This window comes from Euprymna scolopes, chromosome 21 (genome assembly GCF_053919585.1).
Source record: "Euprymna scolopes isolate OS-2025 chromosome 21, ASM5391958v1, whole genome shotgun sequence".
In the NCBI taxonomy this organism is placed as follows: domain Eukaryota; kingdom Metazoa; phylum Mollusca; class Cephalopoda; order Sepiida; family Sepiolidae; genus Euprymna; species Euprymna scolopes.
This window is the reverse complement of record NC_136502.1, coordinates 64,051,313-64,078,841: the sequence shown is the minus strand read 5'-3', so window position 1 is coordinate 64,078,841 and position 27,529 is coordinate 64,051,313. Positions and strand designations below refer to the sequence as shown.

General features: G+C 22.8%; 1 protein-coding gene across 17 annotated transcripts in view; it reads left to right on the top strand.

The window, feature by feature from the left end:
• The window catches only part of LOC145242419 (P2X purinoceptor 4-like), a 691,075-nt gene that overhangs the window by 482,166 nt on the left and 181,380 nt on the right, over window positions 1-27,529 (top strand). The window lies entirely within an intron of this gene.

The window sequence follows — 27,529 nt, the reverse complement described above, 5'->3', positions numbered from 1 at the left end:
AAAAAAATTTGGTAGTAAATATGCAAAAAAAAATTTGGTAGTAAATAGGAAAAAAAATTTTGTAGTAAATATCCAAAAAAAATTAGGTAGTAAATATGCAAAATAATTAGTTAGTAAATATGCAAAAGAATTTGGTAGTAAATATGCAAAAAAAATTGGTAGTAAATAAGCCAAAAATTGGTAGTAAATATGCAAAAAAAAATTAGGTAGTAAATATGCAAAAAGAAATGGTAGTAAATATGCAAAAAAAAATTGGTAGTAAATATCCAAAAAAATTATAAATAATGAATCAGACAATACTAAATTATGCATCATACATTAATAAATAATCCTTAAGACCATAATACATAATGTGTGGGACATTAATAAATAATGCATAAGTAATGTGGGAGACAATAATGAATTGAATAATAAAAAATAATGCCTTAGACGATAATAACTTGTGCGATAATGATAAATAATGCATCAGACAATTATAAATATTACATAGGATTATAAAAAAAAATAATGCGTAAGACAATAATTAAGAATGAATAAGATAATGAATAAGACAATAAATAAGATAATAATAATAGCTAAATAATGCATGAGGCAAAAATAAATAATGCATAAGACAATAATAAATAATTCATGCAATAACAATAAATAATGCATGAGAAAACAATAAATTCTGCATTAGACAATCATCAAAAATGCTTATAACAATAATTAAAAATGTAATAAAATAATAAATAAGGTGTAATATAATAAAAAATTATGTATAAGACAGTAAGAAATAATGCAAAAGTCAATAATAAATAATGTACAAGATAATAATAAATAATGCATTGGACAATAATAAATAATGTGTGAGAAAATAATAAATAATACATATGCAAAAATATATAATGAAGAAGACAATAATAAGTAATGCATCAAACAATAATAAATAATGTGTGAGACAATAATGAATAATACATATGCAAAAATATATAATGAAGAAGACAATAATAAGTAATGCATCAAACAATAATAAATAATGTGTGAGACAATAATGAATAATACATATGCAAAAATATATAATGAAGAAGACAATAATAAGTAATGCATCAAACAATAATAAATAATGTGTGAGACAATAATGAATAATACATATGCAAAAATATATAATGAAGAAGACAATAATAAGTAATGCATCAAACAATAATAAATAATGTGTGAGACAATAATGAATAATACATATGCAAAAATATATAATGAAGAAGACAATAATAAGTAATGCATCAAACAATAATAAATAATGTGTGAGACAATAATGAATAATACATATGCAAAAATATATAATGAAGAAGACAATAATAAGTAATGCATCAAACAATAATAAATAATGTGTGAGACAATAATGAATAAAACATATGCAAAAATATATAATGAAGAAGACAATAATAAGTAATGCATCAAACAATAATAAATAATGTGTGAGACAATAATGAATAATACATATGAAAAAATATATAATGAAGAAGACAATAATAAGTAATGCATCAAACAATAATAAATAATGTGTGAGACAATAATGAATAATACATATGCAAAAATATATAATGAAGAAGACAATAATAAGTAATGCATCAAACAATAATAAATAATGTGTGAGACAATAATGAATAATACATATACAACAATATATAATGAAGAAGACAATAATAAGTAATGCATCAAACAATAATAAATAATGTGTGAGACAATAATGAATAATACATATGCAAAAATATATAATGAAGAAGACAATAAGTAATGCATCAAACAATAATAAATAATGTGTGAGACAATAATGAATAATACATATGCAAAATATATAATGAAGAAGACAATAATAAGTAATGCATCAAACAATAATAAATAATGTGTGAGACAATAATGAATAATACATATGCAAAATATATAATGAAGAAGACAATAATAAGTAATGCATCAAACAATAATAAATAATGTGTGAGACAATAATGAATAATACATATGCAAAAATATATAATGAAGAAGACAATAATAAGTAATGCATCAAACAATTATAATAATGTGTGAGACAATAATGAATAATACATATACAACAATATATAATGAAGAAGACAATAATAAGTAATGCATCAAACAATAATAAATAATGTGTGAGACAATAATGAATAATACATATACAACAATAAATAATGCAGAAGACAATAATAAGTAATGCATCAAACAATAATAAATAATGTGTGAGACAATAATGAATAATACATATGCAAAAATATATAATGAAGAAGACAATAATAAGTAATGCATCAAACAATTATAATAATGTGTGAGACAATAATGAATAATACATATACAACAATATATAATGAAGAAGACAATAATAAGTAATGCATCAAACAATAATAAATAATGTGTGAGACAATAATGAATAATACATATACAACAATAAATAATGCAGAAGACAATAATAAGTAATGCATCAAACAATAATAAATAATGTGTGAGACAATAATGAATAATACATATGCAAAAATATATAATGAAGAAGACAATAATAAGTAATGCATATAACAATAATAAATAATGTGTGAGACAATAATGAATAATACATATGCAAAAATATATAATGAAGAAGACAATAATAAGTAATGCATCAAACAATAATAAATAATGTGTGAGACAATAATGAATAATACATATGCAAAATATATAATGAAGAAGACAATAATAAGTAATGCATCAAACAATAATAAATAATGTGTGAGACAATAATGAATAATACATATGCAAAATATATAATGAAGAAGACAATAATAAGTAATGCATCAAACAATAATAAATAATGTGTGAGACAATAATGAATAATACATATGCAAAAATATATAATGAAGAAGACAATAATAAGTAATGCATCAAACAATAATAAATAATGTGTGAGACAATAATGAATAATACATATGCAAAAATATATAATGAAGAAGACAATAATAAGTAATGCATCAAACAATAATAAATAATGTGTGAGACAATAATGAATAATACATATGCAAAAATATATAATGAAGAAGACAATAATAAGTAATGCATCAAACAATAATAAATAATGTGTGACGCAAAAATATATAATGAAGAAGACAATAATAAGTAATGCATCAAACAATAATAAATAATGTGTGAGACAATAATGAATAATACATATGCAAAAATATATAATGAAGAAGACAATAATAAGTAATGCATCAAACAATAATAAATAATGTGTGAGACAATAATGAATAATACATATGCAAAATATAGAATTAAGAAGACAATAATAAGTAATGCATCAAACAATAATAAATAATGTGTGAGACAATAATGAATAATACATATGCAAAATATATAATGAAGAAGACAATAATAAGTAATGCATCAAACAATAATAAATAATGTGTGAGACAATAATGAATAATACATATACAACAATATATAATGAAGAAGACAATAATAAGTAATGCATCAAACAATAATAAATAATGTGTGAGACAATAATGAATAATACATATGCAAAATATATAATGAAGAAGACAATAATAAGTAATGCATCAAACAATAATAAATAATGTGTGAGACAATAATGAATAATACATACGCAAAAATATATAATGAAGAAGACAATAATAAGTAATGCATCAAACAATAATAAATAATGTGTGAGACAATAATGAATAATACATATGCAAAAATATATAATGAAGAAGACAATAATAAGTAATGCATCAAACAATAATAAATAATGTGTGAGACAATAATGAATAATACGTACGCAAAAATATATAATGAAGAAGACAATAATAAGTAATGCATCAAACGATAATAAATAATGTGTGAGACAATAATGAATAATACATATGCAAAAATATATAATGAAGAAGACAATAATAAGTAATGCATCAAACGATAATAAATAATGTGTGAGACAATAATGAATAATACGTACGCAAAAATATATAATGAAGAAGACAATAATAAGTAATGCATCAAACAATAATAAATAATGTGTGAGACAATAATGAATAATACATATGCAAAAATATATAATGAAGAAGACAATAATAAGTAATGCATCAAACAATAATAAATAATGTGTGAGACAATAATGAATAATACATATGCAAAATATATAATGAAGAAGACAATAATAAGTAATGCATCAAACAATAATAAATAATGTGTGAGACAATAATGAATAATACATACGCAAAAATATATAATGAAGAAGACAATAATAAGTAATGCATCAAACAATAATAAATAATGTGTGAGACAATAATGAATAATACATATACAACAATATATAATGAAGAAGACAATAATAAGTAATGCATCAAACAATAATAAATAATGTGTGAGACAATAATGAATAATACATATGCAAAATATATAATGAAGAAGACAATAATAAGTAATGCATCAAACAATAATAAATAATGTGTGAGACAATAATGAATAATACATATGCAAAAATATATAATGAAGAAGACAATAATAAGTAATGCATCAAACAATAATAAATAATGTGTGAGGCAAAAATATATAATGAAGAAGACAATAATAAGTAATGCATCAAACAATAATAAATAATGTGTGAGACAATAATGAATAATACATATACAACAATATATAATGAAGAAGACAATAATAAGTAATGCATCAAACTATAATAAATAATGTGTGAGACAATAATGAATAATACATATGCAAAAATATATAATGAAGAAGACAATAATAAGTAATGCATCAAACAATAATAAATAATGTGTGAGGCAAAAATATATAATGAAGAAGACAATAATAAGTAATGCATCAAACAATAATAAATAATGTGTGAGACAATAATGAATAATACATACGCAAAAATATATAATGAAGAAGACAATAATAAGTAATGCATCAAACAATAATAAATAATGTGTGAGACAATAATGAATAATACATATGCAAAAATATATAATGAAGAAGACAATAATAAGTAATGCATCAAACAATAATAAATAATGTGTGAGACAATAATGAATAATACATACGCAAAAATATATAATGAAGAAGACAATAATAAGTAATGCATCAAACAATAATAAATAATGTGTGAGGCAAAAATATATAATGAAGAAGACAATAATAAGTAATGCATCAAACAATAATAAATAATGTGTGAGACAATAATGAATAATACATACGCAAAAATATATAATGAAGAAGAAAATAATAAGTAATGCATCAAACAATAATAAATAATGTGTGAGACAATAATGAATAATACATATGCAAAAATATATAATGAAGAAGACAATAATAAGTAATGCATCAAACAATAATAAATAATGTGTGAGACAATAATGAATAATACATATGCAAAAATATATAATGAAGAAGACAATAATAAGTAATGCATCAAACAATAATAAATAATGTGTGAGACAATAATGAATAATACATATGCAAAAATATATAATGAAGAAGACAATAATAAGTAATGCATCAAACAATAATAAATAATGTGTGAGACGATAATGAATAATACATATGCAAAAATATATAATGAAGAAGACAATAATAAGTAATGCATCAAACAATAATAAATAATGTGTGAGACAATAATGAATAATACATATGCAAAAATATATAATTAAGAAGACAATAATAAGTAATGCATCAAACAATAATAAATAATGTGTGAGACAATAATGAATAATACATATGCAAAAATATATAATGAAGAAGACAATAATAAGTAATGCATCAAACAATAATAAATAATGTGTGAGGCAAAAATATATAATGAAGAAGACAATAATAAGTAATGCATCAAACAATAATAAATAATGTGTGAGACAATAATGAATAATACATACGCAAAAATATATAATGAAGAAGACAATAATAAGTAATGCATCAAACAATAATAAATAATGTGTGAGACAATAATGAATAATACATATGCAAAAATATATAATGAAGAAGACAATAATAAGTAATGCATCAAACAATAATAAATAATGTGTGAGGCAAAAATATATAATGAAGACGACAATAATAAGTAATGCATCAAACTATAATAAATAATGTGTGAGACAATAATGAATAATACATATGCAAAAATATATAATGAAGAAGACAATAATAAGTAATGCATCAAACAATAATAAATAATGTGTGAGACAATAATGAATAATACATATACAACAATATATAATGAAGAAGACAATAATAAGTAATGCATCAAACTATAATAAATAATGTGTGAGACAATAATGAATAATACATATGCAAAAATATATAATGAAGAAGACAATAATAAGTAATGCATCAAACAATAATAAATAATGTGTGAGACAATAATGAATAATACATATGCAAAATATATAATGAAGAAGACAATAATAAGTAATGCATCAAACAATAATAAATAATGTGTGAGACAATAATGAATAATACATACGCAAAAATATATAATGAAGAAGACAATAATAAGTAATGCATCAAACAATAATAAATAATGTGTGAGACAATAATGAATAATACATATGCACAAATATATAATGAAGAAGACAATAATGCGTAATGCATCAAACAATAATAATGTGTGAGACAATAATGAATAATACATATGCAAAATATATAATGAAGAAGACAATAATAAGTAATGCATCAAACAATAATAAATAATGTGTGAGACAATAATGAATAATACATATGCAAAAATATATAATGAAGAAGACAATAATAAGTAATGCATCAAACAATAATAAATAATGTGTGAGACAATAATGAATAATACATATGCAAAAATATATAATGAAGAAGACAATAATAAGTAATGCATCAAACAATAATAAATAATGTGTGAGACAATAATGAATAATACATATGCAAAAATATATAATGAAGAAGACAATAATAAGTAATGCATCAAACAATAATAAATAATGTGTGAGACAATAATAAATAATACATATGCAAAAATATATAATGAAGAAGACAATAATAAGTAATGCATCAAACAATAATAAATAATGTGTGAGACAATAATGAATAATACATATACAACAATATATAATGAAGAAGACAATAATAAGTAATGCATCAAACTATAATAAATAATGTGTGAGACAATAATGAATAATACATATGCAAAAATATATAATGAAGAAGACAATAATAAGTAATGCATCAAACAATAATAAATAATGTGTGAGACAATAATAAATAATACATATGCAAAAATATATAATGAAGAAGACAATAATAAGTAATGCATCAAACAATAATAAATAATGTGTGAGACAATAATAAATAATACATATGCAAAAATATATAATGAAGAAGACAATAATAAGTAATGCATCAAACAATAATAAATAATGTGTGAGACAATAATGAATAATACATATACAACAATATATAATGAAGAAGACAATAATAAGTAATGCATCAAACTATAATAAATAATGTGTGAGACAATAATGAATAATACATATGCAAAAATATATAATGAAGAAGACAATAATAAGTAATGCATCAAACAATAATAAATAATGTGTGAGACAATAATGAATAATACATATGCAAAATATATAATGAAGAAGACAATAATAAGTAATGCATCAAACAATAATAAATAATGTGTGAGACAATAATGAATAATACATACGCAAAAATATATAATGAAGAAGACAATAATAAGTAATGCATCAAACAATAATAAATAATGTGTGAGACAATAATGAATAATACATATGCACAAATATATAATGAAGAAGACAATAATGCGTAATGCATCAAACAATAATAATGTGTGAGACAATAATGAATAATACATATGCAAAATATATAATGAAGAAGACAATAATAAGTAATGCATCAAACAATAATAAATAATGTGTGAGACAATAATGAATAATACATATGCAAAAATATATAATGAAGAAGACAATAATAAGTAATGCATCAAACAATAATAAATAATGTGTGAGACAATAATGAATAATACATATGCAAAAATATATAATGAAGAAGACAATAATAAGTAATGCATCAAACAATAATAAATAATGTGTGAGACAATAATAAATAATACATATGCAAAAATATATAATGAAGAAGACAATAATAAGTAATGCATCAAACAATAATAAATAATGTGTGAGACAATAATGAATAATACATATGCAAAAATATATAATGAAGAAGACAATAATAAGTAATGCATCAAACAATAATAAATAATGTGTGAGACAATAATGAATAATACATATGCAAAAATATATAATGAAGAAGACAATAATAAGTAATGCATCAAACAATAATAAATAATGTGTGAGAAAATAATGAATAATACATATGCAAAAATATATAATGAAGAAGACAATAATAAGTAATGCATCAAACAATAATAAATAATGTGTGAGACAATAATGAATAATACATATGCAAAAATATATAATGAAGAAGACAATAATAAGTAATGCATCAAACAATAATAAATAATGTGTGAGAAAATAATGAATAATACATATGCAAAAATATATAATGAAGAAGACAATAATAAGTAATGCATCAAACAATAATCAATAATGTGTGAGAAAATAATGAATATTACATATGCAAAAATATATAATGAAGAAGACAATAATAAGTAATGCATCAAACAATAATAAATAATGTGTGAGACAATAATGAATAATACATATGCAATAATATATAATGAAGAAGACAATAATAAGTAATGCATCAAACAATAATCAATAATGTGTGAGACAATAATGAATAATACATATGCAAAAATATATAATGAAGAAGACAATAATAAGTAATGCATCAAACAATAATAAATAATGTGTGAGACAATAATGAATAATACATATGCAAAAATATATAATGAAGAAGACAATAATAAGTAATGCATCAAACAATAATAAATAATGTGTGAGACAATAATGAATAATACATATGCAAAAATATATAATGAAGAAGACAATAATAAGTAATGCATCAAACAATAATCAATAATGTGTGAGAAAATAATGAATAATACATATGCAAAAATATATAATGAAGAAGACAATAATAAGTAATGCATCAAACAATAATAAATAATGTGTGAGACAATAATGAATAATACATATGCACAAATATATAATGAAGAAGACAATAATGCGTAATGCATCAAACAATAATAATGTGTGAGACAATAATGAATAATACATATGCAAAAATATATAATGAAGAAGACAATAATAAGTAATGCATCAAACAATAATAAATAATGTGTGAGACAATAATGAATAATACATATGCAAAAATATATAATGAAAAAGACAATAATAAGTAATGCATCAAACAATAATAAATAATGTGTGAGACAATAATGAATAATACATATGCAAAAATATATAATGAAGAAGACAATAATAAGTAATGCATCAAACAATAATAAATAATGTGTAAGACAATAATGAATAATACAGATGCAAAAATATATAATGAAGAAGACAATAATAAGTAATGCATCAAACAATAATAATAATGTGTGAGACAATAATGAATAATACATATGCAAAAATATATAATGAGGAAGACAATAGTAAGTAATGCATCAAACAATAATAAATAATGTGTGAGACAATAATGAATAATACATATGCAAAAATATATAATGAAAAAGACAATAATAAGTAATGCATCAAACAATAATAAATAATGTGTGAGACAATAATGAATAATACATATGCAAAAATATATAATGAAGAAGACAATAATAAGTAATGCATCAAACAATAATAAATAATGTGTGAGACAATAATGAATAATACATATGCAAAAATATATAATGAAGAAGACAATAATAAATAATGTGAGAGACAATAATGAATAATACATACGCAAAAATAAATAATGCAGAAGACAATAATAAATAATGAATGAGCAATAATAAATAATGTGAGAGACAATAATAAATAATACATACGCAAAAATATATAATGCAGAAGACAATAATAAGTAATGCATCAGACAATAATAAATAATGTGTGAGACGATAATGAATAATACATACGCAAAAATGTATAATGCAGTAGACAATAATAAGTAATGCATCAGACATTTATAAATAATGTGTGAGACAATAATGAATAATACATATGCAAAAATGTATAATGCAGAAGACAATAATAAGTAATGCATCAGACAATAATAAATAATGTGTTAGACAATAATGAATAATACATATGCAAAAATATATAATGAAGAAGACAATAATAAGTAATGCATCAAACAATAATAAATAATGTGTGAGACAATAATGAATAATACATATGCAAAAATATATAATGAAGAAGACAATAATAAGTAATGCATCAAACAATAATAAATAATGTGTGAGGCAAAAATATATAATGAAGAAGACAATAATAAGTAATGCATCAAACAATAATAATGTGTGAGACAATAATGAATAATACATATGCAAAAATATATAATGAAGAAGACAATAATAAGTAATGCATCAAACAATAATAAATAATGTGTGAGGCAAAAATATATAATGAAGAAGACAATAATAAGTAATGCATCAAACAATAATAAATAATGTGTGAGGCAAAAATATATAATGAAGAAGACAATAATAAGTAATGCATCAAACAATAATAAATAATGTGTGAGACAATAATGAATAATACATACGCAAAAATATATAATGAAGAAGACAATAATAAGTAATGCATCAAACAATAATAAATAATGTGTGAGACAATAATGAATAATACATATGCAAAAATATATAATGAAGAAGACAATAATAAGTAATGCATCAAACAATAATAAATAATGTGTGAGACAATAATGAATAATACATATGCAAAAATGTATAATGCAGAAGACAATAATAAGTAATGCATCAAACAATAATAAATAATGTGTGAGACAATAATGAATAATACATATGCAAAAATATATAATGAAGAAGACAATAATAAGTAATGCATCAAACAATAATAAATAATGTGTGAGACAATAATGAATAATACATATGCAAAAATATATAATGAAGAAGACAATAATAAGTAATGCATAAAACAATAATAAATAATGTGTGAGACAATAATGAATAATACATATGCAAAAATATATAATGAAGAAGACAATAATTAGTAATGCATCAAACAATTATAATAATGTGTGAGACAATAATGAATAATACATATGCAAAAATATATAATGAAGAAGACAATAATAAGTAATGCATCAAACAATAATAAATAATGTGTGAGACAATAATGAATAATACATATGCAAAAATAAATAATGCAGAAGACAATAATAAGTAATGCATCAGACAATAATAAATAATGTGTGAGACAATAATGAATAATACATATGCAAAAATGTATAATGCAGAAGACAATAATAAGTAATGCATCAAACAATAATAAATAATGTGTGAGACAATAATGAATAATACATATGCAAAAATATATAATGAAGAAGACAATAATAAGTAATGCATCAAACAATAATAAATAATGTGTGAGACAATAATGAATAATACATATGCAAAAATATATAATGAAGAAGACAATAATAAGTAATGCATCAAACAATAATAAATAACGTGTGAGACAATAATGAATAATACATATGCAAAAATATATAATGCAGAAGACAATAATAAGTAATGCATCAAACAATAATAAATAATGTGTGAGACAATAATGAATAATACATATGCAAAAATACATAATGCAGAAGACAATAATAAGTAATGCATCAGACAATAATAAATAATGTGTGAGACAATAATGAATAATACATATGCAAAAATATATAATGAAGAAGACAATAATAAGTAATGCATCAAACAATAATAAATAATGTGTGAGACAATAATGAATAATACATATGCAAAAATATATAATGAAGAAGACAATAATAAGTAATGCATCAAACAATAATAAATAATGTGTGAGACAATAATGAATAATACATATGCAAAAATATATAATGAAGAAGACAATAATAAGTAATGCATCAAACAATTATAATAATGTGTGAGACAATAATGAATAATACATATGCAAAAATATATAATGAAGAAGACAATAATAAGTAATGCATCAAACAATTATAATAATGTGTGAGACAATAATGAATAATACATATGCAAAAATATATAATGCAGAAGACAATAATAAGTAATGCATCAAACAATAATAAATAATGTGTGAGACAATAATGAATAATACATACGCAAAAATGTATAATGCAGAAGACAATAATAAGTAATGCATCAGACAATAATAAATAATGTGTGAGACAATAATGAATAATACATATGCAAAAATATATAATGAAGAAGACAATAATAAGTAATGCATCAAACAATAATAAATAATGTGTGAGACAATAATGAATAATACATATGCAAAAATAAATAATGCAGAAGACAATAATAAGTAATGCATCAAACAATAATAAATAATGTGTGAGACAATAATGAATAATACATATGCAAAAATATATAATGCAGAAGACAATAATAAGTAATGCATCAAACAATAATAAATAATGTGTGAGACAATAATGAATAATACATATGCAAAAATATATAATGCAGAAGACAATAATAAGTAATGCATCAAACAATAATAAATAATGTGTGAGACAATAATGAATAATACATACGCAAAAATGTATAATGCAGAAGACAATAATAAGTAATGCATCAGACAATAATAAATAATGTGTGAGACAATAATGAATAATACATATGCAAAAATATATAATGAAGAAGACAATAATAAGTAATGCATCAAACAATAATAAATAATGTGTGAGACAATAATGAATAATACATATGCAAAAATAAATAATGCAGAAGACAATAATAAGTAATGCATCAAACGATAATAAATAATGTGTGAGACAATAATGAATAATACATACGCAAAAATGTATAATGAAGAAGACAATAATAAGTAATGCATCAAACAATAATAATAATGTGTGAGACAATAATGAATAATACATATGCAAAAATATATAATGAAGAAGACAATAATAAGTAATGCATCAGACAATAATAAATAATGTGTGAGACAATAATGAATAATACATATGCAAAAATATATAATGCAGAAGACAATAATAAGTAATGCATCAAACAATAATAAATAATGTGTGAGACAATAATGAATAATACATATGCAAAAATAAATAATGCAGAAGACAATAATAAGTAATGCATCAGACAATAATAAATAATGTGTGAGACAATAATGAATAATACATATGCAAAAATGTATAATGCAGAAGCCAATAATAAGTAATGCATCAAACAATAATAAATAATGTGTGAGACAATAATGAATAATACATATGCAAAAATATATAATGCAGAAGACAATAATAAGTAATGCATCAAACAATAATAAATAATGTGTGAGACAATAATGAATAATACATACGCAAAAATGTATAATGCAGAAGACAATAATAAGTAATGCATCAGACAATAATAAATAATGTGTGAGACAATAATGAATAATACATATGCAAAAATATATAATGAAGAAGACAATAATAAGTAATGCATCAAACAATAATAAATAATGTGTGAGACAATAATGAATAATACATATGCAAAAATAAATAATGCAGAAGACAATAATAAGTAATGCATCAAACAATAATAAATAATGTGTGAGACAATAATGAATAATACATATGCAAAAATAAATAATGCAGAAGACAATAATAAGTAATGCATCAAACAATAATAAATAATGTGTGAGACAATAATGAATAATACATATGCAAAAATAAATAATGCAGAAGACAATAATAAGTAATGCATCAAACAATAATAAATAATGTGTGAGACAATAATGAATAATACATATGCAAAAATAAATAATGCAGAAGACAATAATAAGTAATGCATCAGACAATAATAAATAATGTGTGAGACAATAATGAATAATACATATGCAAAAATATATAATGAAGAAGACAATAATAAGTAATGCATCAAACAATAATAAATAATGTGTGAGACAATAATGAATAATACATATGCAAAAATAAATAATGCAGAAGACAATAATAAGTAATACATCAAACAATAATAAATAATGTGTGAGACAATAATGAATAATACATATGCAAAAATAAATAATGCAGAAGACAATAATAAGTAATGCATCAGACAATAATAAATAATGTGTGAGACAATAATGAATAATACATATGCAAAAATGTATAATGCAGAAGACAATAATAAGTAATGCATCAAACAATAATAAATAATGTGTGAGACAATAATGAATAATACATATGCAAAAATATATAATGAATAAGACAATAATAAGTAATGCATCAAACAATAATAAATAATGTGTGAGACAATAATGAATAATACATATGCAAAAATATATAATGAAGAAGACAATAATAAGTAATGCATCAAACAATTATAATAATGTGTGAGACAATAATGAATAATACATATGCAAAAATATATAATGAAGAAGACAATAATAAGTAATGCATCAAACAATAATAAATAATGTGTGAGACAATAATGAATAATACATACGCAAAAATGTATAATGCAGAAGACAATAATAAGTAATGCATCAAACAATAATAAATAATGTGTGAGACAATAATGAATAATACATATGCAAAAATATATAATGAAGAAGACAATAATAAGTAATGCATCAAACAATAATAAATAATGTGTGAGACAATAATGAATAATACATATGCAAAAATATATAATGAAGAAGACAATAATAAATAATGTGAGAGACAATAATGAATAATACATACGCGAACATAAATAATGCAGAAGACAATAATAAATAATGAATGAGCAATAATAAATAATGTGAGAGACAATAATAAATAATACATACGCAAAAATATATAATGCAGAAGACAATAATAAGTAATGCATCAGACAATAATAAATAATGTGTGAGACAATAATGAATAATACATACGCAAAAATGTATAATGCAGAAGACAATAATAAGTAATGCATCAGACATTAATAAATAATGTGTGAGACAATAATGAATAATACATACGCAAAAATATATAATGCAGAAGACAATAATAAGTAATGCATCAGACAATAATAAATAATGTGTAAGACAATAATGAATAATACATACGCAAAAATATATAATGCAGAAGACAATAATAAGTAATGCATCCGACAATAATAATGTGTGAGACAATAATGAATAATACATACGCAAAAATGTATAATGCAGAAGACAATAATAAGTAATGCATCAGACAATAATAAATAATGTGTGAGACAATAATGAATAATACATATGCAAAAATATATAATGAAGAAGACAATAATAAGTAATGCATCAAACAATAATAAATAATGTGTGAGACAATAATGAATAATACATACGCAAAAATATATAATGCAGAAGACAATAATAAGTAATGCATCAAACAATAATAATAATGTGTGAGACAATAATGAATAATACATATGCAAAAATATATAATGAAGAAGACAATAATAAGTAATGCATCAAACAATAATAAATAATGTGTGAGACAATAATGAATAATACATATGCAAAAATGTATAATGCAGAAGACAATAATAAGTAATGCATCAGACAATAATAAATAATGTGTGAGACAATAATGAATAATACATATGCAAAAATATATAATGCAGAAGACAATAATAAGTAATGCATCAAACAATAATAAATAATGTGTGAGACAATAATGAATAATACATACGCAAAAATGTATAATGCAGAAGACAATAATAAGTAATGCATCAGACAATAATAAATAATGTGTGAGACAATAATGAATAATACATATGCAAAAATATATAATGAAGAAGACAATAATAAGTAATGCATCAAACAATAATAAATAATGTGTGAGACAATAATGAATAATACATATGCAAAAATATATAATGAAGAAGACAATAATAAGTAATGCATCAAACAATTATAATAATGTGTGAGACAATAATGAATAATACATATGCAAAAATATATAATGAAGAAGACAATAATAAGTAATGCATCAAACAATAATAAATAATGTGTGAGACAATAATGAATAATACATATGCAAAAATATATAATGAAGAAGACAATAATAAGTAATGCATCAAACAATAATAAATAATGTGTGAGACAATAATGAATAATACATACGCAAAAATGTATAATGCAGAAGACAATAATAAGTAATGCATCAAACAATAATAAATAATGTGTGAGACAATAATGAATAATACATATGCAAAAATATATAATGAAGAAGACAATAATAAGTAATGCATCAAACAATAATAAATAATGTGTGAGACAATAATGAATAATACATATGCAAAAATATATAATGAAGAAGACAATAATAAATAATGTGAGAGACAATTATGAATAATACATACGCGAACATAAATAATGCAGAAGACAATAATAAATAATGAATGAGCAATAATAAATAATGTGAGAGACAATAATAAATAATACATACGCAAAAATATATAATGCAGAAGACAATAATAAGTAATGCATCAGACAATAATAAATAATGTGTGAGACAATAATGAATAATACATACGCAAAAATGTATAATGCAGAAGACAATAATAAGTAATGCATCAGACAATAATAAATAATGTGTAAGACAATAATGAATAATACATACGCAAAAGTATATAATGCAGAAGACAATAATAAGTAATGCATCCGACAATAATAATGTGTGAGACAATAATGAATAATACATACGCAAATATGTATAATGCAGAAGACAATAATAAGTAATGCATCAGACAATAATAAATAATGTGTGAGACAATAATGAATAATACATACGCAAAAGTATATAATGCAGAAGACAATAATAAGTAATGCATCAGACATTAATAAATAATGTGTGAGACAATAATGAATAATACATACGCAAAAATATATAATGCAGAAGACAATAATAAGTAATGCATCAGACAATAATAAATAATGTGTAAGACAATAATGAATAATACATACGCAAAAGTATATAATGCAGAAGACAATAATAAGTAATGCATCCGACAATAATAATGTGTGAGACAATAATGAATAATACATACGCAAATATGTATAATGCAGAAGACAATAATAAGTAATGCATCAGACAATAATAAATAATGTGTGAGACAATAATGAATAATACGTACGCAAAAATGTATAATGCAGAAGACAATAATAAGTAATGCATCAAACATTAATAAATAATGTGTGAGACAATAATGAATAATACATACGCAAAAATGTATAATGCAGAAGACAATAATAAGTAATGCATCAGACAATAATAAATAATGTGTGAGACAATAATGAATAATACATACGAAAAAATGTATAATGCAGAAGACAATAATAATTAATGCATCAGACAATAATAATGTGTGAGACAATAATGAATAATACATACGCAAAAATATATAATGCGGAAGACAATAATAAGTAATGCATCAGACAATAATAAATAATGTGTGAGACAATAATAAATAATACATACGCAAAAATATATAATGCAGAAGACAATAATAAGTAATGCATCAGACAATAATAATGTGTGAGACAATAATGAATAATACATATGCAAAAATGTATCATGCAGAAGACAATAATAAGTAATGTGTGAGACAATAATGAATAATACATATGCAAAAATATATAATGCAGAAGACAATAATAAGTAATGCATCAGACAATAATAAATAATGTGTGAGACAATAATTAATAATACATACGCAAAAATGTATAATGCAGAAGACAATAATAAGTAATGCATCAGACAATAATAATGTGTGAGACAATAATGAATAATACATATGCAAAAATGTATAATGCAGAAGACAATAATAAGTAATGCATCAGACAATAATAATGTGTGAGACAATAATGAATAATACATACGCAAAAGTATATAATGCAGAAGACAATAATAAATAATGTGAGAGACAATAAAAAAATGTATACAAAATCATAAACAATGCATCAGACAATAAGAAACAATGCATCAGACAATAATATGTAATGTGTGAGACAATAATAAGGCATATGAAAATAATAAATTATACATCAGACAATAATAAATAATGCATAAGACAATAATACATAATGTGTGGGACAGTAATAAATAATGCATAAGACAATTATAAATAACTCATAAGACAATAATTCATAAGGCAATAATAAATAATGTGGAGACAATAATAAATAATGCATCAGACAATAAAAATAATGAATAAACAATGATAAATAATGAATAATACACTAATAAATAATGCATAACAATACATAATGCGCAAGAAAATAATAAATAATTAACAATATTAAATAATGTGTGAGACAAAAATAAATAATGTATAAGACAATAATAAATAATGCAAAGTATAATAATAAATAATACATAAGTAATAAAAAATAATGCGGAGGACAATAATAAATAATGTTTAAGACAATAAAAAATAATGAATAAGACAATAATATATAATGTCCAAGGCAATAATAAATAATGCATGAGATAATAATAAATAATACATCAGACAATAATAAATAATGTTTGGGACAATAATTAATAATTTTTAAGAAATAATAATGTGTGAGAAATAATAAATAATGCATAACCCAATAATAATAATGCATAAGACATCAATAAAAATATGCATGAGACAATAAAAAATTATGCATAAGAAAATAATACATAATGCGTGAAACAATAATAAATAATGCATAAGACAATAAATAATGCATAAGACAATAATAAATAATGCATAAGACAATAATAAATAATGCATAAGACAATAATAAATAATGCCTAACACAATAATAAATAATGCATAAGACAATAATAAATAATGCATAAGACAATAATAAATAATGCCTAACACAATAATAAATAATGCATAAGACAATAATAAATAATGCATAAGACAATAATAAATAATGCGTAAGACAATAATAAATAATTTAAAAAACAATAATAAATAATGTATAAGACAATAATAAATAATGTAAAAGACAATAATAAATAATGTAAAAGACGATAATAAATAATGTAAAAGACGATAATAAATAATGCATAAGACAATAACCAATAATGCATTGGACGATAATTAATAATCTTTAAGACAATAATAATGTGTGAGACAAGTATAAATAAAGCATAAGATAATAATAAATAATGCATAATACCATTATAAATAACACATAAGACAATAATAAATGATGCATCAGACCATAATAAATAATTTATGAGAAAATAATAAATTATGCATAAGACAATAATGAATAATGCATGAGAAAATTATAACTACTGCACAAGTGAAAAAAAAATAATGAATGAGACAATAATAAAAAAATACATAAGACAATAATAAATAATGCATGAGACAATAATAAATAATGCATGAAACAATAATAAATAATGCATGAAACAATCTTCTTCTATCTATATATATAAAAGCGAAAATGTATGTATGTATGCTTTTCCTCGAGGTCCACAAAAGGCTTCTTTCAGAGAAGCGCTTGCTCGGTTCACAACTTCTTAAAACATTTTATATCATCTATAAATTGTAATATCTCACAGTTATCCACGGAGCTCGCCTGTCTATTTAATTTTATTGACTTTCAAACGTTAATTATTCGACATTTCCCGCATTGGCACGCGTTACATTCGGTTTTCAGTATAAAAAAAAGCGAAACTCGACTCTAATCACAGGCCGAAAGCCAGTTATCTCAAGAGAGCTAAGTAACGTTTGTTCAATGTCGACTTCGTCATATCAGACTGTAGCTTTCATTTCGTTACTCCTAATAAACAGGGAGCGGGTTTTTAAAAACAAACAAACCGATTTATTCACCTCATTCAAAACTGTCCCGCACAAAATGCTTACTGCTGAATACCTATCGCCGTCACGTCAATCAAAAACGCGCACCTGTTTTTTCTAACACTTTACTATTTTCCAACTGCGCGTCGTGAAGGCTTCGTTTTTTTTTCACGGGCACCTGTTTTTTTTTCACATTTTTGGGTTTTTTTCACCTACGCCGAAAAACACCCGGGCAACGCCGGGTACCCCTCGCTAGTAATAAATAATGCATGAGACAATAATAAATAATGCATGAGACAATAATACCTAAGGCATCAGGAAATAATAAATTATGCATGCGACAATAATAAATAATGCATGAGACAATAATAAATAATGCATGAGGCAATAATAAATAATGCATGCGACAATAATAAATAATGCATGAGACAATAATAAATAATGCATGAGACAATAATAAATAATGCATGAGACAATAATACCTAAGGCATCAGGAAATAATAAATTATGCATGCGACAATAATAAATAATGCATGAGAAAATAATAAATAATGCATAAGACAATAATAAATAATGCATGAGACAATAATACCTAAGGCATCAGGAAATAATAAATTATGCATGCGACAATAATAAATAATGCATGAGAAAATAATAAATAATGCATAAGACAATAATAAATAATGCATAAGACAATAATAAATAATGCAAAGGATAATAATAAATAATACATAAGTAAAAAAAAATGAATAAGACAATAATATATAATGTGCAAGACAATAATACAGTATGCATGAGACAATCGTAAATAATGCATAGGGCAATAATAAATAATGTATGATAATTAATAATGTGTGAGACAATAAAAAAAAGCATAAGACAATAATAAATAATGTGGGATACAATAATAAATACTGCATAGGATAATAATAAAAAATGCTTAAGACAATAATAAGTAATGCATGAGACAATAATAAATAAAGCATTAGACAATAATAAATAAAGCATTAGACAATAATAAATAATGCATAGGATAATTATAAATAATGCATAAGACAATAATAATTTTTAAGACAATACTTATTTTTCAGACAATAATAAATAATGTAACAGACAATAATAAATAATGTAACAGACAATAATAAATAATGTAACAGACAATAATAAATAATGTAACAGACAATAATAAATTATGCATAAGACAATAATCAATAATGCATTCGACAATAATTAATAACGTTCAAGACAATAAAAAATAATGTGTGAGACAGCTATAAATAAAGCATAGGACAATAATAAATGATGCAACAGGCAATAATAAATAATGTATGAGAAAATAATAAATTATACACAAGACAATAATAAATAATGCATAAGACAATAATGAATAATGCATGAGAAAATTCTAAATACTGCACAAATGAAAAAAAATGAATGAGACAATAATAAATAATGCATAAGACAATAATAAATAATGCATAAGACAATAATGAATAATGCATGAGAAAATTCTAAATACTGCACAAATGAAAAAAAAATGAATGAGACAATAATAAATAATGCATAAGCAATAATAAATAATGCATAAGCAATAAAAAGATAATGAATGAGACAATAATAATAATGCATCAGTAATAAAAAATAATAAATGAGATATTATTAAGTAATGCATAAGCAATAATAAATAATGCATAAAGAATAAAAAAATAATGAATGAGACAATAATAAACAATGCATAAGCAATAATAAATAATGCATAAGGAATACAAAAAATAATGAATGAGACAATAATAAATAATGCATAAGCATTAATAAAAAATGCATAAGGAATAAAAAAAAATGAATGAAACAATAATAAATAATGCATAAGGAAAAAAAATAATGAATGAGACAATAATAGATAATGCATAAGCAATAATAAATAATGCATAAGCAATAATAAATAATGCATAAGCAATAAAAAATAATGAATTAGACAATAAAAAATAATGCATAAGCAATAAAAAATAATGAATGAGACAATAATAAATAATGCATAAGCAATAATAAATAATGCATATGGAATAAAAAACGGTACTCCTGCAGTATTTTACCCACCGATTTTACGATCTTAGCCGAGCGTTGACGCCGACGAAAGCCGAGAATTCGGAGCTACGGTACAAGAACGCTAAAAGTATGTGAATAGCAACAACATTACAAGGAAAAGATATTACACACACAACAAAATGGATAAAATTAATACAAAATATTTGGATAAAATAAATCACAAACAGTTACCGTAAGTTTTTTTAAAGTAAAATAAATTTATTTTGTTGAATATTTTTTTTTTTGTTCATTTTGTTTTCCGATAGCTTTTATTTTTTTTTTTTGGGGGGGGGGGGGGTAAGCAACAGTAATAAACACTTCCATTTTTTTTGTTTGTTTGTTTTTAACAAAACGTTATTAAACAGTAACAACAATGTTTTTTTTTTTTTTTTCAGTAATGTTTGTAGGGGGGGGGGGACAACAATTACTGTTTATCTTTAGTTCCGACTGGAAGATTTTGTACTGACTGTAGAGGCAAAGTAGGGAACAAAGGGTTTTCAGAGGATGTGGAAAGAAGCTCCTTCCCAACCGGGTAGCCTTCCGCGATTTGAGTTATTATGGAGACAAAAGGGTTGTGTCCAAATTTTTGTCTCCACATCAATTCGCATAAATATGTTTCCAACAGCTCCCGGTTGGTACCGCATTCTCGCTTGTTTCTCTGTTTGGCTTCTTTCCACATCCTCTCGACGTGATTTGTGGTCGCCTTCGTAATTGGATCCACGAAATGGAGACTATGGTTTACAGTTAGATGTGAAAACCCTTCGCTCCCTACTCTGTTATAGGCTCTCCAACAGTCGGACACGACCGTTGTCCCCGGCAAGATATATTTTTTAATTATTGGAAGGAGGGTTTCAGCGTTTCTATTAGGTACCGTTACCAAGAAACCCTCCTTCTCAGCGGGGTCATAGCCGCCGAAAACCCAGAGCGGTTCGACGAGTCTGCCGACGTTATGTTTGCGTCGGTTGAAGACAGACTCGTCTATCTCCACTGTGTGGCCTGGGCCTCCGATCTGCCTAGGATGCCTGCGTAAATAATCTAGGCGTAGGAAGTTCTTCCAGTCGGTTATAGTATGAGATGAGGATATCCCACATTCCCGGCGGACGTTCTTCTCTGTAGCTAACTCAAAGGCCCACAGATATATCAGTTTTAGTATCACTTTTATGGTCAGCTTGGAGGCCATGAAAAACGTCCCGTGTCGCAGCGAAATCCATTTTCGACAACGCGTATTCCTACACCTCCACGCAAAGCCGTCTTTTACTTGGTCCCATTTTTAAATTCACACTGTGTCTGGCATTTTGGGCAGGCGACCGATGTAGGAATTAATTTTCTCTTCTGGCAAAACTCGACGACGGCTTCAGTGGAGTGCAAGGTTGTTTCCAGCAGTCCTAGGTTCATATTTCTTCCGTTTTTTTTTATCGTTCGTTTGAAGCGCCCTGATTGGCTGAGAGAGTATCGTACCGCTCGCCATGTTCCGGCGTTCTCCGACGGATGTCGATCAACGCTCGGCTAAGATCGTGAAATCGGTGGGTAAAATACTGCAGGAGTACCAAAGAAAAAATAATGAATGAGACAATAATAAATCATGCATAAGCAATAATAAATAATACATAAGCAATAAAAAAATAATGAGACAATAATAAATAATACATAAGCAATATTAAATAATGCATAAGCAATAATAAATAATGCATAAGGAATAAAAAAAAATAATGAATGAGACAATAATAAATAATACATAAACAATAATAAATAATACATAAGCAATAAAAAAAATAATGAGACAATAATAAATAATGCATAAGCAATAATAAATAATGCATAAGCAATAAAAAATAATGCATAAGGAATAAAAAATCATGAATGAGACAATAATAAATAATACATAAGCAATAATAAATAATGCATAAGGAATAAAAAATCATGAATGAGACAATAATAAATAATGCATAAGGAATAAAAAAATAATGAATGAGACAATGATAAATAATGCATAAGCAATAAAAAAAATAATGAGACAATAATGCATGAGCAATAATAAATAATGCATAAGCAATAATAAATAATGCATAAGGAATGAAAAAAATAATGAATGAGACAATAATAAATAATGCATAAGCAATAATAAATAATGCATAAGCAATAATAAATAATGCATAAGGAATAAAAAATAATGAATGAGACAATAATAAATAATGCATAAGCAATAATAAATAATGCATAAGCAATAATAAATAATGCATAAGGAATAAAAAAAATAATGAATGAGACAATAATAAATAATGCATAAGCAATAATAAATAATGCATAAGCAATAATAAATAATGCATAAGGAATAAAAAAAATTATGAATTAGACAATAATAAATAATGCATAAGGAATAAAAAAAATAAGGAATGAGACAATAATAAATAATGCAGAAGCAATAATAAATAATGCATAAGGAATAAAAATAAATAATGAATGAGACAATAATAAATAATGCATAAGTAATAATAAATAATGCATATGGAATAAAAAAAAATAGTGAATGAGACAATAATGCATACGGAATAAAAAAATAATGAATGAGACAATAATAAATAATGCATAAGCAATAATAAATAATGCATAAGCAATAATAAATAATGCATAAGCAATAATAAATAATGCATAAGCAATAATAAATAATGCATAAGCAATAATAAATAATTCATAAGGAATAAAAAAAATAATGAATGAGACAATAATAAATAATGCTTAAGCAATAATAAATAATGCATAAGGAATAAAAAAATAATGAGACAATAATAAATAATGCATAAGCAATAATAAATAATGCATAAGCAATAATAAATAATGCATAAGGAATAAAAAAAAATAATGAATGAGACAATAAAAATTATGAATGAAACAATAAATAATGCATAAGCAATAATAAATAATGCATAAGGAATAAAAAAAATAATGAATGAGACAATAATAAATAATGCATAAGCAATAATAAATAATTCATAAGGAATAAAAAAAATAATGAATGAGACAATAATAAATAATGCATAAGCAATAATAAATAATGCATAAGGAATAAAAAAAATAATGAATGAGACAATAATAAATAATGCATAAGCAATAATAAATAATGCATAAGGAATAAAAAAATAATGAATGAGCAATAATAAATAATGCATGAGGAATAAAAAAAATAATGAATGAGACAATAATAAATAATGCATAAGTAATAATAAATAATGCATAAGCAATAAAAAATAATGAATGAGACAATAATAAATAATGCACAAGGAATAAAAAAAATCATGAATGAGACAATAATAAATAATGCATAAGGAATAAAAACAATAATAAATGAGACAATAATAAATAATACATAAGCAATAATAAATAATGCATAAGCAATAATAAATAATGCATAAGGAATAAAAATAAAATGAATAAGACAATAATAAAAAATGCATAAGCAATAAAAATAATGAATGAGACAATAATAAATAATGCATAAGCAATAATAAATAATGCATAAGGAATAAAAAAATAATGAATGAGACAATAATAAATAATGCATAAGTAATAAAAAATAATGAATGAGACAATAATAAATAATGCATAAGCAATAATAAACAATGCATAAGCAATAAAAAAATAATGAATTAGACAATAATAAATAATGCATAAGGAATAAAAAAAATCATGAATGAGACAATAATAAATAATGCATAAGGAATAAAAAAATAATGAATTAAACAATAATAAATAATGTATAAGCAATAATAAATAATGCATAAGGAATAAAAAATAATGAATTAGACAATAATAAATAATGCATAAGCAATAATAAATAATGCATATGGAATAAAAAATAATGAATTAGACAATAATAAATAATGCATAAGGAATAAAAAAAAATAATGAATGAGACAAAAATAAATAATGCATAAGCAATAATAAATAATGTATATAGAATAAAAAAAAATAATGAATTAGACAATAATAAATAATGCATAAGGAATAAAAAAAATAATGAATGAGACAATAATAAATAATGCATAAGCAATAATAAATAATGCATATAGAATAAAAAAAAATAATGAATTAGACAATAATAAATCATGCATAAGGAATAAAAAAAATAATGAATGAGACAAAAATAAATAATGCATAAGCTATAATGAATAATGCATATAGAATTAAAAAAAATAATGAATTAGACAATAATAAATAATGCATAAGGAATAAAAAAAAATAATGAATGAGACAATAATAAATAATGCAAAAGCAATAATAAATAATGCATAAGCAATAATAAATAATGCATAAGCAATAATAAATAATGCATAAGGAATAAAAAAAATGAATGAGACAATAATAAATAATGCATAAGCAATAATAAATAATGCATAAGGAATAATAAATAATGCATAAGCAATAATAAATAATGCATAAGGAATAAAAAAAATGAATGAGACAATAATAAATAATGCATAAGCAATAATAAATAATGCATAAGGAATAATAAATAATGCATAAGGAATAAAAAAAAATGAATGAGACAATAATAAATAATGCATAAGCAATAATAAATAATGCATAAGCAATAATAAATAATGCATAAGGAATAAAAAAATGAATGAGACAATAATAAATAATGCATAAGCAATAATAAATAATGCATAAGGAATAATAAATAATGCATAAGGAATAATAAATAATGCATAAGGAATAAAAAAATGAATGAGACAATAATAAATAATGCATAAGCAATAATAAATAATGCTAAGCAATAATAAATAATGCATAAGGAATAATAAATAATGCATAAGGAATAAAAAAAATGAATGAGACAATAATAAATAATGCATAAGGAATAATAAATAATGCATAAGGAATAATAAATAATGCATAAGGAATAAAAAAATGAATGAGACAATAATAAATAATGCATAAGCAATAATAAATAATGCATAAGGAATAATAAATAATGCATAAGGAATAAAAAAATGAATGAGACAATAATAAATAATGCATAAGCAATAATAAATAATGCATAAGGAATAATAAATAATGCATAAGGAATAAAAAAATGAATGAGACAATAATAAATAATGCATAAGCAATAATAAATAATGCATAAGCAATAATAAATAATGCATAAGGAATAAAAAAATAATGAATGAGACAATAATAAATAATGCATAAGGAATAAAAAAAAATTATGAATGCGACAATAAATAATGCATAAGCAATAAAAAATAATGAATGAGACAATAATAAATAATGCATAAGGAATAATAAATAATGCATAAGGAATAAAAAAATGAATGAGACAATAATAAATAATGCATAAGCAATAATAAATAATGCATAAGGAATAAAAAAATAATGAATGAGACAATAATAAATAATGCATAAGGAATAAAAAAATAATGAATGAGACAATAATAAAAAATGCATAAGCAATAATATGTCACCTTTTCTATCCGATCCAAGTAAATACTTGGATGGGAAGGCACACTAGCATGCTACGTC